Below are 16697 nucleotides of genomic sequence, written 5' to 3'. Positions count from 1 at the left end.
ATGGCGGGTGTTACAAAAAAATACTTCATGGGATCAGCACATATGTTTCAATATACACACTGTGGGGATTATAATACAAAAATCTAAGTCTGCCACGCCGGGTTTCGATCCCACGACCTCTTGCATGCAAAGCCTGCACTTTCCATCTGAGCTATACTGTAGCGCCATATATGGGCATGCAGTATTGGGACCATAAGGGGTTTGGTCCCCCATTGAAAAGCATTGGATGTTTGACACCTGATAGCTTGGAGATGCTTTATGCCACGTAGCCCAAATTTCTTGTGGAGCTTTCTCTCTAAAGTAAGAACAGACTCTGTGAAGCAGAAGATGGTGAGACCTTTCTAGAGCTACTTCCGGTTAGCAACATGCTAACAGTTAGCCGCTAACATGGTTGTGTTCAGTATCACCGGGTGATTGTACTCTGTCAGTTTGGTCCAAATCCTGTACTGGGAAGTGCCTCAAATAGGGGTGCCAATACTTAATGTCACCAAACGTGACCAAAGTTCATTGGTCAGATTGGCCTCCTTTAGCAACTCAGCCTCACCACATCTGGGCCCAGAACTCAACATTTGACCAAAATGGTGTGTAGTGCCATTTCCCACAGGTGGGTGGTGCTGTATTGGCCAAGTGGGTCGTGTCTAGGCATCATGCCAGGTCCTGTTGGAAGCAAAGACCCAATAGGAAAGCATGTAAAATCCAAAATGGCACAGAAAACTGACACATGGCTGAAAGTCACATGAAAATTTTAAAATGTTAAGAGGAAGTGACTGTGCGAATTTCAGATTTCTACATTAATCACAGCCGCTGCAGCTGGCGTCGAAAGTTGCCATTCTATCTCAATGGAACGTCTCCCACTGGCCCTCAGAGTTCCGTCGTCATGGAAACTCACTGACACAGCTGCAGCGGGCCAGTCTAAAAAAGTGCAGACACTTGGTGTCCAAGTCTGCCTATTGGATTATAATGGAGAACTTTGCCTCGAACAACGCACGATTTCTCCGGAACCGTAAATGGTAGAGACGTAATTTTTTCTGTGTTTATTTCGTAAAGGATAGGGGAAGAAGACTTGCTATCGGTTTTTGCTGGAAAAAGTTTAATAAAGCCGTAAAAAATTATGATCTAAAGGACATTTTTATGAAATTTCAGAAATCCTCTGAAAATGATCCTGAACAAATCACTCTGGCTAAAAAAGTATAAGAGATATCAAAATAATTCTTCCACTATGAGTATCAGCAGGCTTTTGATGACCATGTAGCTCATTTTCATATTTTTACAAAAATCGGTGTAGGCACAGCGACGATGTAAAAAAGTGGATGATGTGGGAAAATGCAGCTCCAAAGCGATTTCAGGATTTTGCACATTCGCTACTCCCGAACAAATTGTTCCTGTGGAAAAACCGTAACAGTTATCCACAAAATTCCTTTTTCTTGAGTGCCAGAAGGGTTGGGACATTCATGTGTGAAAGTCTCATGCCTGTACATAAAGCGGTTTAGGAGTAGTGACGATGCGAAAACATGTGATGTTTTGGATTTTCAAACGTCATTTTTCAAAACCGCTCCATAGGAAATGAATGGGGGAGGTTTCGGGTTTGTGTCGCTCTGAGGTGATTTGCGAAAAATCTATAAATGCCACACCAATGAGGGTTACATTTCCCGAATCCTGACAAAAATACCTACGTTTTGATGTATAATTTGTCTACATAGAGTGAAAATTGAGTGAGTAAGGTCAAGTTGTTTGGAGTTTTGAAAATTTTAAAAAAGCTAGAGTGGCCCACTCTAGCGGTTGGAGAATTCCGTCATTGACTTTCATTGTAAACGATGATTTCGCTGATTTTTGGACATGAGCTTTGAGAAGTAACTGTGAAGAGACGATAAAAAATATCCACATACCGTTTTCACTTCTGAGTAGGTCACAGATATATCTACAAACTGGAAGTTAAACGGTGTTCGTAGGTGAAAGCATGACAACACAGTACAGCGTTGAAAATGGTAATTTTGAGGGTTTTTTGAGGCTTTCTTTCTACCCGACTCCATTGATTATTATGGGTTTTTTGGGGGTTGGTTTTGAGCCACAGGTTTTGATGCCTATATTGTGGGGGTGCACGCTAAGGTTCGGGCCCCATTAATCGTGAAGGAAGAATAATAAAGAATAAGATATAGTCCGTTTAGAGGTGCATAGTAATAGGCCCTGCCCATGCATTTGCATTGGGAGGCAGTGCTGTGCTTCGCACAGCACTGCCTCCTCATTGCAAATGCTATGGCAGGCGCCTAATAAAGAGTCCGTTTAGAGGTGAATAGTAATAGGTGCCTCCATGCATTTGCATGGGAGGCAGTGCTGTGCTTCGCACAGCACTGCCTCCTCATTGCAAATGCTATGGCAGGAGCCTAATAAAGAGTCCGTTTAGAGGTGAATAGTAATAGGTGCCTCCATGCATTTGCATGGGAGGCAGTGCTGTGCTTCGCACAGCACTGCCTCCTCATTGCAAATGCTATGGCAGGCGCCTAATAATAACATAGAGACGCGTTTAGAGGTGAATAGTAATAGGTGCCTCCATGCATCTGCAATGAGGAGGCAGTGCTGTGCTTCGCACAGCACTGCCTCCTCATTGCAAATGCTATGGCAGGCGCCTAACTAGAAAATTTCTGAAGAAATTTAGCAAGGCGCCTGCCACGTGGTGCGTACCGTCCTAACCGTAAGAGTTACCTTTGCGAATCAGAGGTTTGATACAAGTGTTTGAAAAAAAAGAGTTGTGTGCAGGAAGGCAAAATGTGTATGTACTCTATCCAAACTGTTATCTGTAAAGGCACATCAGAAAACAACACAGGTTAGGCACTTAACAAACCATACGCATCAGAGCGCTGTCACTGTCGAAGTTGAGACAAATATCCCAATATTTTCCAATATTTTAGTATTTAACCAATTGCCATGAGTCAACACTTAACACAGGAGCCTATCTCCTTCATCAGCGCTCCTAAGAGGCTCCTTGGATTAGGCACTGTGCCCAAACAGGACAGTCTGCAGCCATTTCAGCACTGGACAGTTCCGCAATAGATTCAAAGGGGTAAGGGTGACACATGACAAGAAGGTGTGCTCAACATAAGATTTAAACATGTTCATGTGACAGACAAAATCTACACGTTCTGGAAGATGTAGCAATCACATACTTAGCAAGCAACAAGCTTATGTTTACATTTCAATGTTTGCTGTCTTATTCTGCTTGGGAGGCTCTCCTGTGCATTGCAGTGGAATTGTGGAGCCTCAGAATGAAAGCCTTTACAAGCACTGTTTAAAAGTTGGCAACATTTTTAAAATAAGCCTTTTTCCATCAATGTGCACTTGTGAAATAATCTCCTAGTTTAATTAAATACTTGCACTGCTTTTTATGTTTGGTACGTTTGTTGTTTTTCATTTTTAATGTTGCTTTCCTTTTGCTTTTCCTACAATTTAGCATCCGTTTTCCATATATAATTAATGCATTTTTTGCAATGCAGTACTGTGGATCACAGGTCAACAGCTCTGATTTTTTTGTCTTTAGTCCCAAAAAGGCACTTCTGAAATTGAGTCTGGTTTGGAAGTGTCCTGACACAGAGTATTCCACATTTTAAGTCCATACCTGGTACATGTTTGTACGTAGGTGCTCTTGATCCACCAACTCCGTCTTAAGTCTTCTCCTTGGGAAAGCTTTCCCCAAAGGATTGAACAGATTCTTCTTGGCAATCCTCACAAAGCAGCAGTTCTTCCTGTTGCTGGTGCACTGTTTAACACTAAATGTTTTCCCTTTACTCAACTTTCTTTAACATGCCTGTACAGACAACAACCAGTTTCTTCAGAATGATCTTTTATGAAACATATACCTATGAAGGGTGTCCATGACTGTCCTCTGGACATCCATACAGTCAGCACTATTCTCCATAATTATGACATTTGCAAAAGAGGCTTAAAATATATCACTGTGTGTAATGATTCCACATCTGAGTTTCACTTAACTTTCTGAAATGACTGGGAAAAACTATGCACGATTAATATTTGAGATATACTTCTTGGGAGCAATGATTTATCTCCAGAAATTTTAGGTCAACTTCTGTGCTCTACATTTATATGACCTGAAATTTTTTTCATTAAATATTTCCAATATATGAAAATATAATTGAAGTTCACCATAAAGAAAACTGTACAGCTAATGTTAGTGCAGTCACGTTAAACCATGTATTAGTCACCATTGTCATGTATACAAATAAACAGACATCAGTATATTGACAATGAACACATTTATTAACTAAAAAAACAGAACTAACTTCAAACAGGCAATAATTGATAAAATTACAAGTAGGCCTACAACATGCTCTCAGACAATGAGAGATCAAACAAAGTGAACTAAAATACATTTGAGGTCATGTGTAATGGGCATCTGCTGTAAGAAACAGATCAGCTGTGTCTTACAGGCGATGCCAATTACACATGTCATTGTTTTCTGTGTCCTGGAATCTTCTCCTAGAACCAAATGGCCAATCTGAAATAACAAACACAATAAAAAAGTTTAGTTAAGGCCTTTTATGTTCTCACTGACATTTCTGATTTCAACGGAATACAAAGGTACCTTCTTGTCCACAGCGTGGGTTGCCATGCTCAACTGAAGACTACGGCCAGTCACGGGGCAAGAAGGGGGAGAAGGGACTAAAGGAGAGACTGGGCGGGAGGCAGAGACAGAGGGAAAAGGGGGTGAGGCGGAGGGAGAAGGGGGTCAAGGCAGGGGGAGAAGGGGGTCAAGGCGAGGGGAGAAGGGGGTCAGACAGAGGGAGAAGGGGGTGACGCAGAGGGAGAAGGGGGTGACACAGGGGGAGAAGGGGGTCAGGCAGGGGGAAAAGGGGGTCAGGCAGAGGGAGAAGGGGGTCAGGCAGAGGGAGAAGGGGGTCAGGCAGGGGGAGAAGGGGGTCAGGCAGAGGGAGAAGGGGGTGACGCAGAGGGAGAAGGGGGTGACGCAGAGGGAGAAGGGGGTCAGGCAGAGGGAGAAGGGGGTCAGGCAGAGATAAAGCGGGAGAAGATGCCGCAGCAGCAGAGACAGGGGGACAAGATGCCGCAGCAGCAGAGACAGGGGGACAAGATGCCGCAGCAGCAGAGACAGGGGGACAAGATGCCGCAGCAGCGGAGACAGGGGGACAAGATGCCGCAGAGGCGGAGACAGGGGGACAAGATGCCGCAGCAGCAGAGACAGGGGGACAAGATGCCGCAGCAGCAGAGACAGGGGGACAAGATGCCGCAGCAGCGGAGACAGGGGGACAAGATGCCGCAGAGGCGGAGACAGGGGAAAAACATGCCGCAGCAGCGGAGACAGGGGGACAACCTGCCGCAGCAGCGGAGACAGGGGGACAACCTGCCGCAGCAGAGACAGGAGAGGCAGAGAAAGGTGGAAAAGCAGAAGGAGACAGAGAAGCAGAAACAGGAGCACTTATCTGAAGTTGCGAGCAGACCGCAGTCCACAGCAACTCAGCAAGGACCTCCATACCAGGTGTGTCGCTCAGGTGAACCTGAAATGCAGTTATAGAAAATATTTTATTATACACAGCAAGCCTAAGTCCAATGAAAGAAAGAAATCTAACTTACACCGTCCCTGCTCCACAACTCCAGGTGGCTCAGAGGGAAGTGCTCAATGACCGGCAGGTACCGAACACCTACACAGAAAAAGAACACACTGCCATTCTTAGTGTCAGCCAGGCAAACATTGTGGTATCCATAGATTAGATACACTTGGCAGGAAAAAAAAGTTTTTATTTTTGTTTTTTACTAATTTCTGGGTCAAATTCAGTATAGAAAGTTATGTTGTACTCCACCTCTACCAAAAAAGAAATAAATAAAATACGACAAAAGAAACAAAATTATACACATTTGGCAATAAAAAAAGTGTTTTTTGGGTCAAATTCAGTATTAAAGTTATGTTGTACAAAACCACCTGACCACTCAGCTCCTCCCAAAAAATAAATAAAAAGTTAAAAAAAATTTCAGACACCAACAATGCCACTAAGTACCATATAATGGACATGACTAAAGTATTTGTATAAACATATTTTGTGTACATCACTTACTTCTCTTGGCCGCCACACGGCTGTACTCCTGTCGCAGGAGTGCCTGCACCCTCTCCTCAACGACGAGCCGTGGTGGGAAGTCCAAAACAACCACCTTTTAATTTCAATCAAAATGGAAGAATCAAATTAACATATCATATTTTCATATTTAATTGATCATGAATAAATGTAGTGGATAATAAACTTACATTAGCACAGAGGTTGCTTACGGTAAGCAACAAAGTGTCAAAGTCCCGTCCCGCCTCCTGGATGGTCCTGCTGGAACTCAAGTTGTTGCTTGGCGCCAGAAGACAGATGACGTCTGGGGTCCGAGGCAGAACCGCATCCATCACCTCACGCCGCAACTCATCTGCAGAGGCTCCGGGAGAGGACAGCACCCCTAAGGAGAAAGTACTCCCTGGCATGGTGAGAAACCCATCTACAATAGCGCGCAAATGGGAGTCGCCAACCAAAAGAGCAAACTGACATAGAAAAAGAATGTTTATTGGATTTTCATTCCACACCAAGATTAGTTTATGATACAGTTATCCGAGGTCAGTAGCTTCAGTAGGGAGGCCCAGACGTCTCTCTCCCCAGCCACTTGAGCCAGCTCCTCCAGGGGAATTGCAAGATGCTCCCAGGCCTCTTGGTCACAACCCAAGGCTCATGACCATAGATGAGGGCAGGAACATAGATGGACCTAAGTCAAGAGGTTTGCCTTTTGGCTCAGCTCTCTCTTCACCACAATGAAGTGGTACAGTGCCCACTTCACAGCAGACTCAGCATGAATCCGCCTGTCGATGTCACGCTCATCTTCCCCTCATTTGTGAACAAGACCCCAAATCAAAATAAAAAATGAATATACCTTTTTCTCTGGAGCCTCGGCCAGGAGCACAAACTTACGCCTACGCCTCATGACACGTGAATAGCCCCACTGCGTCACGCGATGGCGATACCCCGTCCCTCAACCTGTTTAGAGACACACAGATCAAGATCAAACCTTCAGGCCTTTGAGAATTAAACAAATTCTACGATTTTCTTTAAATACCAGAACCAATAGGGGTTGATGGCGCACGGGGCTCCTCCTGGCACACCTTGGCACACGTCTACGAAAGAAATGTTTTAAAATAGATGTTTAGATCAACTACAAAGTAAACTGGATTTGTTTTTTGCAAATAAATTAGCCTGGATTTTTCATGGACATACCTGGTCAGAGGGCATGAACTGCAGCAGTCGAGGCATCTAAAGAGACAAATGAATAACATGAGTAAAGCAAGGAATGAAATATTTGAACAATAAGTCACTGAAAACTATATTGATACCTTCTTCTCCGGAGACTGAGTTGGGGTCCAAGCTTGCAGAGTGGGTGGGGGTGTCCTGGGCTAAAAACACAGAAATGATTGCAATCATGCCTAAGGCCAAAACTGCCAACAGTTACTTAAATGATAACACAAGAAAAAAAATGCAATGTATAATAAATATACCTTGGCAATGTCCGGCTCAGGGTCCATCCTCCTCCATCTCACCTTGGCAGCCGAGCGACGTCCCTTACGTGGCATGCTTTCAAATAAGAGCAAAAGAGAACTGGGGGGCGGGGGGAGGAATCTACATTTATAATACATTTGTTTTATGATAGTAAGATGGGCATAAATGAAGAGTTAATCAAACTAATCAGTGTGTGTATGTGTTTGAGTGTATGTATGAATGTTATTGTGTGAAAATAAATGTGTGGTCTAAATATGTAGATTAAGTTGGTGTCTTAAGAATTTTAGATCCAAATGGCCAAAAAGTGCTGAAATTGTCCTTTATTTAAGTTTGACAAATCAGACCAAGGTTTCACAAATCACAAACATGGATGTAATTATTCCGCTATGTGTTTATGATAATCTAATCCAGGTTTTGAACTGTGTGTCGTAGTTTGACAGGAAAAAAAAAATGCTGAAAGTAGATAAAAATATGTGGCCTTTAACCATTTCCCGAAAGGAAAACTTCTTCTGGCACTTATATTAAAAGTCAAACAAAGAAATAACACACTTTTCTATAATAAAGTACAAAGTCCTTTAACCTTAACAAGCAGAGAGCATTGTAGAATCTTGACCCGTGAATACAGCATCAGGGGGTGAACATCTTGTACTACAGTGTTCCAGTTAGCTTGAAAAGAATTTATGCTGAACAGCCCCAAGATACTTATGTCACATAAAAACATGTAAAAAAAATAAAAATAAATAAAAATCCCCCTAATTCTTCAGACTCCTATGGTTTAAAAATCTTCCAGCTTCCCTAATATAAATGCAATCCTATTAGCTGCCAGCTAGCTATCACGGCATCATCACAGCTAAAACTTCTTCTTTATGAGGTTTTTACTGGCGGGTGACATCTAACTTAAGATGCATTATCCCCATCTACTGTGCTGGAGTGCGGACCAGAATGTCTCCCTTTAATCTAAATTCTTATGTACAATCCTGTTTCCTTCAAAAATTTAATAACTGTTTTATTTATTTTATGTTTAATTAATAACATTAAGTTTCAATGTCTCTATATCCTATTTCCTAATTTCTTGTTTTAGCTTCTCTCTACTTGCTGTATATTTTTCACAATGAATTGTTACATGCTCTACTGTTTCCATGTCCATACCACATTCACAACTACCTGTTGGATGTTTACCTATCATATGTAAAATTTTATTTATTCCAGTATGTCCCAGCCGCAATCTTGTCATTACTACTTGTTCTTTTCGATTTTCTCCTATTATTTCCATATTCCCTACTTTCTTTTGTATTTGAAATAGATGACATTTAGTTGTTTCCTCCCACATTTGTTGCCATTCAGATTTAATTTTGCTCTTTTTAATTGATTTTATTTCAGATTTACAATATGCTATTTCCATAAATCTGCTTTGTTTTAAAGACACCTTAGCTAGATAATCTGCCATATCATTCATTACCTTCTATATCTTTGAGCAGTTATCCACATAAACCTAATCTTTGTTTCAGTTTGTTTCATTCTAATTCTAAATAACACTTCATAAATTTCATAAAGTAACTCCATACGACTTTGAGATGAAACATTTAAAATAGACATTAAAGATGATAATGAATCTCAACACAGCTAAAACGAAATATCCCAATACAGTTCAACTTTCTCAAAGCACACATCAAAGAAACAACCCGACGCAATTTTAATTATATTTGACACAGATAAAACGAAATAAAATAAAACATTTCATGGAGAAAGCTCAAAAGAACTCGCTTACCTCAACTGGTAGACTTGAAAGAACCTGAATTAAGCAGCCGTTGACACGGTTTGAATGGTGTGTTAACCAATCAGAGAGAAACATCCGTCATGACGTGTAGTTCTGCTCACCAGTCAGTTCTTCAAAATCTCTACTAAATATGCAACACAACCTTTACACGAAACCAAACAAAGAAAAACTCGTAGACCCCCCCCCCCCCAAAAAAAAAAGAAAAGAAAGAAAAAAAAGGAAAGAGAAATGTTTTGTTAAACTAAAGTTCCGCGCACAAGCCATGACGTCATCAGTCATGGGCTACATATTAGCGATTAGCAAAACTGACCGGCAGGTTAAATGTGCTGAAAACACATCTTGTTGATGAAGCATTTCCACCGTTAGATCTCATGAAAAAAGACGGCTTAGGGTTTACTGCTAAATCAGGTGACGTTTCTATGGGGACCACAAATGATTACGATCAGCCAGATTCCAGAGTCGGCAGCTGCTTATGACGCAATGGCCGAGTCTACAGATAACCCTGAGTTTAAGATATGGATCTGTAGGTTTTAAAACGTCTGACATAGACCAAATTATTTAATGGAGTTTTTAAATATATAAAAAGGCAATAGTCTGTACATACGTGCATTGTAGACTTGAAATCATTTAAAGCGAGATTCTGTGCAATCCACACAGAAGAAAAAAGTAATACATCTGCTCCAATGGAGTCTGAAATAAACTCATCCATGTGAATATCTTCTGAGTGAAAATGATTTATGTTCATGCATGTTTATGTTCCTTTTGCTTTTCCTACAATTTAGCATGTGTTTTCCATATATAATTAATGCATTTTTTTGCAATGCAGTACTGTGGATCACAGGTCTACAGCTCTGATTCTTTTGTCTTTAGTCCCAGAAAGGCACTTCTGACACAGTATTCCACATTTTAAGTCCATACCTGGTACATGTTTGTACGTAGGTGCTCTTGATCCACCAACTCCGTCTTAAGTCTTCTCCTTGGGAAGCTTTCCCGAAATTATTGAACAGATTCTTCTTGGCAATGCTCACAAAGCAGCAGTTCTTTCTGTTGCTGGTGCACTGTTTAACACTAAATGTTTTCCCTTTTACTCAAACTTTCTTTAACATGCCTGTACAGACAACAACCAGTTTCTTCAGAATGATCTTTTATGAAATATATACCTATGAAGGGGGTCCATGACTGTCCTCTGGACATCCATACAGTCAGCACTATTCTCCATAATTACATTTGACATTACAATGACATTTGCAAAAGAGGCTTAAAATATATCACTGTGTGTAATGATTCCCTGTCTGAGTTTCACTTAACTTTCTGAAATGACTGGGAAAAACTATGCATGATTCATATTTGAGATATACTTCTTGGGAGCAATGATATATCTCCAAAACTTTTGGGTCAACTTCGGTGCTCTACATTTATATGACCTGAAATTTTTTTCATTAAATATTTCCAATATATCAAGACATATTTTAAGTTCACCATAAAGAAAACTGTACAGCTAATGTTAGTGCAGTCACGTTAAACCATGTATTAGTCACCATTGTCATGTATACAAATAAACAGACATTAGTATATTGACGATGAACACATTTATTAACTAAAAAAACAGAACTTCAAACAGCCAATAATTGATAAAAGTACAAGTACAACATGCTCTCGGACAATGAGAGACCAAACAAAGTGAACTAAAATACATTTGAGGTCATGTGTAATGGGCATCTCCTGTAAGAAACAGATAAGGTGTGTCTTACAGGCGATGCCATTTACACGTCATTGTTTTCTGTGTCCTGTATGGGGGCAGCTGTTGTATCTTCTAAAACCAAATGGCCAATTTGAAATAAACAAAATACATAACCTTACACACAGTCCACAGTTGAAGCATTTTATCTACAATTTAGGGTTCAACTATTTGAGCTAGGCCTGTTTTAGGTTCCTATGCGCACATTATTTTAAATTTACATTAGAATAGGTAGGCTAAGACTGTTCAGTAACCAAGGTCAAATCCGTCTACTCTACCTCCACCCCAAGAAACCTCCTACTTGATCCTCCACTTTCCATTCCCATGGACAAACATCCATCACTTTCAAACCTTACAAATCCAAGAGTACCAGTAGGGGGCATCACAGGGCGGGCTGGGCCTCCACCAGAAAAACGCCACCTCGTAAGAAATGGTAAAAAACCGATGCAGCCCAGTCAAGGGTAATCCCGCTCTGGGCCAATCTGAGCGAGATGAAACCCCGTATTGAATCTAAAAATTATCCTTACCGAATAATTTATGGATCTGTGATACTCATCAGATCCTGGCTCTCTATATAACAAAGCCAAAAGATTGCAAGAACTGTAGATCTTGGTGTGTGTGCTCTAGCGTGTTCCTCCCAAATTTCTTCTTTTCTTGTTCCTCTGCTTGGACAAAAACGATTTAGTTGGATGTAATGAGTGTTCAGTCCTCTGAAGGTGGTTGGCAGACACCAGGCCTTGTTTACTGTTGAGGAACAGAAACAAGGATGTAAGTAGTGTTCTTATCAAGACTCTCAATCTTGTGTCTTTTACCTTCTTCAATCACTTTCATATCCAGATATTCCAGCTCAAAATTATCGTGTTCTTAGCTTAACCTCCTGCACTTTAATTATTAGATCTTCCATAACTCCTATATTAAAAGGAGAAATCTTTAAAGTCTGTCGTTATCAGCAGCAGTTTCTCTGTTTTGTTAACCAAATTTCTCCCATGTCTGTCTCATCTTACAATGTCTGACAGTTGAAAGTTCTCTGTCCATGAAGTAATAAGATGATAAATCTATGTTGCACTGTTTGAATGTTCATCACAGTTCATTTAACACACTAAGTCACAACAAGTAATTGTATTAAACCTTTCAGAGACTTCTTGCAGAACCAGCCTTAAAATACTTGACCTTTTTCTAAAAACCCAAACATAAAAACCCTTTAGTTTGTAAAAGAAAGCTTACTATATAAAAAGATGGACAAGGAAAAAGGTGAGAAATGGCTTCAACATCCATCTTGGGGAGCACTGTCCTTGGCAGGTGATCTCTGTCAGGGCTAAATTCACGTTAAAAAAAAAAATTCAAATGGCAACTTTTAATTTTGTGCAAAGTATACAGTACCACTATTTATAAAATCTGTGTGGGATGGGATGGAGCGGTCCAGCAGGTCTCCCTTTAACACAAAGTAATGCTTAGAATGGCTTACTCCATATACTGACACACAATGTTTAGCTGAGAAACTAATTTAAACATAACTCTTGGTCAACCATCCTCTGTGCTTGGAGGGATTGGGTACTGAACAACGTCTCGCACTAGCCTTGTAATAAAAGTCAAAATTGCAATGAAATATTTGTTAAACCATCTGTGGGACATGAAATTGAAATGATCATCCAGAAAATATACATAAATATAATGAATACCTTCTTCCCCCTTGGAGAAGATGTAGGTAGCGGAGTGACACAGCCAGAGGCAGGAACGATCAGGTCCACTTCTTTCAGCAACTTTGGGCTAAACCACACAGGATTCAATGGGATGGTCAATCTGAAATAACAAACAAAATACAAAAGCTTACTTAAGGCCTTTTATGTCCTTAATGACATTTGTGATTTTAACGGAATACAAAGATACCTTCTTGTCTACAGCGTGGGTTGGCAAGCCCAACTGAAGACTACAGCCAGTCACAGGGCAATCTGGTCTCTCCTTTAGTCCACGGCAAACTCAGTCCAGTGCAAATTCTAACAGAAACAATGATATACAAGAAAGCCTTTGAGATTTTAACACAAGCATCCTACAGATTTTAGCTACATACATTTGAAGTATATACCTACACAAAAGCTTTAAATGTTGAGACAGAACTCCTCCTGATAGACCTCAGCATCCAATATGACCTAAAAACACAATCGTGAGACTGTTGAAATGGCAGAATGAGAGTGTAATGGAAAAATTGTAATAAAATATTTGTTAGGTTTTGCCATGTGTAATTTGGATACCTTGTTGCAAATGGTGGGTTGCCTTCCAGGTCTACCAGCTTAATCTTCACGTTCACCAAGCACCAACCTATGCGTTTCACCTTGCGCAACCTGCAAAAGAGACTAACACTTGGGGAAAAAAGAGACAGGGAGGAGAGGCTGAAGTATGCACAAGGGGGAAAACAGAGATGGGGAGAAGAGGCTGAAGCATGCACAGGGCGGAAAGTAGAGAAAGCAGATAGGAGGAGAAAAGTCTGCAGCAGAGATGAGGAAAAAGTCTGCAGCAGAGATAGGAGAAAAGTCTGCAGCAGAGATAGAGAAAAGTCTGCAGCAGAGATGAAGGGGAAAAGTTTGCAGGAGATAGGAGAGAAGTCTGCAGCAGAGATGAGGAGAAAAGTCTGCAGCAGAGATAGGAGAAAAGTCTGCACCAGAGATGAGGAGAAAAGTCTGCAGCAGAGATGAGGAGAAAAGTCTGCAGCAGAGATAGGAGAAAAGTCTGCAGCAGAGATAGGAGAAGATTCTGCAGCAGACATAAGATGAGAAGACTCCGGAGATGAGAAATAAATACACATTCCCAGATAATAACGGAGCGGAAAATGTCCATTCTGGAACACGGTGCTCTGCATAGCTCTGTACAAGTAGTGGCTCATCAACAACAACAACCACCAAAGGAAAGTCTAATGGGAGCACTGCTAAGAAAGAAACAAATTGTGCCATAAAACATATTGAGAGCAGTCATTGCTCAGCAGAAAGTTGCACAAGTGCAGGCTCATGGTTAGACTCAAACTATTAAGAGGGGCCTTAACAGTCAACTGTGCTATGTGATTGGGGACTATTAAATCAAGAACAAAGCAACATAGTCCTGCCCAATCACATTTTCCACTTCACAAAGTCAAGGAGAGGCAGCAGCTGAGAAAGAAGACAAAATACAGTATACCGGGTTGTGGTAACTGTAATACGTCTGCAACACACCTGACTGGACACAATATTCTGGGCGAGATATGTAAATATGATCAATCAGGGTGCGCTTTTCCGTTGTTGGATCCGAGATAAGCTGGGTGAACCTTTGATTTCAAACAACTCCTTGATTGCTTTTCTTCCCGGAGAGAGAAGATCCTCATTGAAGTCTCCCAATACAACAACCGGCTGAATATCAAAAGAATTAAGACCATCTAAGAAGCTCTGAATGTTTTTCAGGAAGCTGGCAAGATCATAACTGGGTGGCCTGTAAACTGTGGCAACAAGGACGGATATCGGAGCGTCCAATCTAATCACATTGTACTCAAGATCTGTAACATTGTGAAAGTATCTCCGTTCCTCAGGTTGGAGAATGCTCCTGCAGTAAGTTGCTACTCCCCCCCTTCCTTGGTAGCAATGTCAGCTCTGCTAGAATAGGAGACATGTCTGTTGCGCGCAAACAAACAATAACCCTCCATATGCAAAGAAGCCTGGACAAGAAGATCCAAACAAATGACTTTCCGTAAGACACAGAATATCGGCCAATCCCAGTTCATGATGGTGCTTCATGTCCTCATAGTGACACACAAGACCTTTGACATTGTGGTGGAAGATTTTCAATGTAGTGTGCTGAGGACTTGATGGGAAATGCAGCAGGGGGCTGGTGTTCAAGAACGATGCTCGCCTCATCGTATCCATAGCTGCTGTGATACTTTCATCAGCGTAGATCTTCTTCTCATTAAAGTCGATGATTTTAAGCCCTTCCAAAGAAGTGGTACGGCTTAATGCCACATATGCCATGCCAGGTTCAAAGATACGTTTTTAAAGAAACAACTGCTGACTGCATGGTCATCCCCTGTACTTTGTGTGCCGTACACCCAAAGGCCAATTTAAGTGGAAACTGCCGTCGCACCACTCCTTTTATGCTGCTTTGCTCCTCGAATCTCTCAACGTATACCAAGTCGTCCGGTTTACCACGCATCCTTTTGGTCCGTCCAGCCGTGGAATTGTCCAGTCTCAGTCCGATCAGTTTCACAGTTACCGTTCCGTCTATGGTGTCCGTAACGATGTCGGCTATCGTTCCAAAGGTTCCATTCACCAGGCCATCCTCTACATCCAGGTTCCTCGTTATCATAACTCTAATACCCAATCCAGCTTGTATGTGGTCGCGTAAATCTCGACTTTTGCCCCTAACGCAACTGCCCCAAACTAACCATGTTTCCTGTTTTGGTTTCTCTCCTGTAGTCCTCTGCGTGAACGTCCACAATCGCTGGTACCTAAAGAGGCAACCACCGCAGCGTTGTGTGCGTCCACCTGTTTGTTGGTTGCAAATATGTGCAACACATCCAAGGGACAATCTTGGGATCTGCAACACACCGCGTCAGCAAAGCTCTGTCCTCTTCACTGAGATCATCAGCTTTCCTTTTGACGCAAAGCCGGTTAAGCAGCTCAGCAAAGACTTTGTAATCCTTCTGCCGCATGATTTCGGTTAGACTTACTAGGCAGAAATTCTCATTCCAGAGATCAAGTACACCATCCTCCATGACACAAAGAGGTCTTGAAGCTCCCAAGGGGGGCAGTTGGTGAAAGTCTCCCACCGCAAGAACACAGACCCCACCAAACGGCCTTGTGTTCCCTTTGAATCTGCTGAAATCTCCAGTGAACATATGCCAATAGTTCTTTAGAAACATGGAGATTTCATCAATAATCAAGATCTCCCACATTGGAAAGAACTGCTCTGACCTCATCCAGGGCATTTCCAAGTTCCTTATAAGGTGGCTTCAAGCTTTTGGGGAGCTTCAAGGATGGAATGCAAAGTCTTGCCTGAAATGTTGTAATGCCGCAAGTCCCAGTGAACGGGTGAGGAGCACAGTGGGCTGAGACATGTCACCGACATCCGCAATCTAGGAAGCTGACGCAAAAGCTTAGTTGCCTCCTGGTAAACGCATTTGATGACATGCGATTTTACCACACCCGGCTCCTCCCGTCAAGAAGTAAAAGAAGGGTTCTGGGTTCTGACCCCAGACACGCTGCAGGCACCAATGACGAACGGCATAGAATATAGATGACTGAGTCTGGTTTAAACTGCGGAACATTTGTCGTACAAAGTCAGGGCTCAGTTTAGGTACTTCAATCGCCGGCAGGGTTACATCCATTTGGTATTCGGGAACGGGTCCTGCTCTTCGTCTTGTTCCACCACTGGCCGCTGCGCAACACATTCCAAACGCTCGACTTCAACCTCGGGCGCAAAAGTGTTCCAAGCATTCCGAACTGGTCCTTGCTTTTTCATTTTCTCCATGATCTTGTCGATTTTTTTCCCTTGTCCTTCATACCTCTTCCGATTAAAGTCTACCCATTGTTTGACACTCCACCTACGGTGACGTCCATTGTTGTAGAAGGCTTCATAAGATGGGTGTTCCTGACTTTTGAGATCCTCGTCGCTCCTGTGTGGCAAG

The 16697-nt window shown here is 41.9% G+C and overlaps 1 long non-coding RNA gene across 2 annotated transcripts; it reads right to left on the bottom strand.

Annotated features, from left to right (window-relative positions):
- Positions 1 to 11431: 11431 nt before the first annotated feature.
- Positions 11432 to 14072, bottom strand: LOC118562467. Of its 2 annotated transcripts, none has more exons than XR_004930640.1 (5): positions 13306 to 14072; positions 13140 to 13203; positions 12944 to 13050; positions 12736 to 12856; positions 11432 to 11800 (listed from the first exon to the last, which is right to left on the bottom strand). It is a non-coding gene; the product is annotated as an uncharacterized LOC118562467 (long non-coding RNA). The 2 variants fall into 2 exon arrangements; XR_004930639.1 differs by having other exon boundaries at positions 13144 to 13203; positions 13306 to 14071.
- Between the last annotated feature and the right edge of the window lie 2625 nt (positions 14073 to 16697).

This window comes from Fundulus heteroclitus, unplaced genomic scaffold, assembly GCF_011125445.2.
Source record: "Fundulus heteroclitus isolate FHET01 unplaced genomic scaffold, MU-UCD_Fhet_4.1 scaffold_949, whole genome shotgun sequence".
Lineage (NCBI taxonomy): Eukaryota > Metazoa > Chordata > Actinopteri > Cyprinodontiformes > Fundulidae > Fundulus > Fundulus heteroclitus.
Note: the sequence above shows the minus strand (reverse complement) of the source record. Positions and strands in the feature narration are given on the sequence as shown.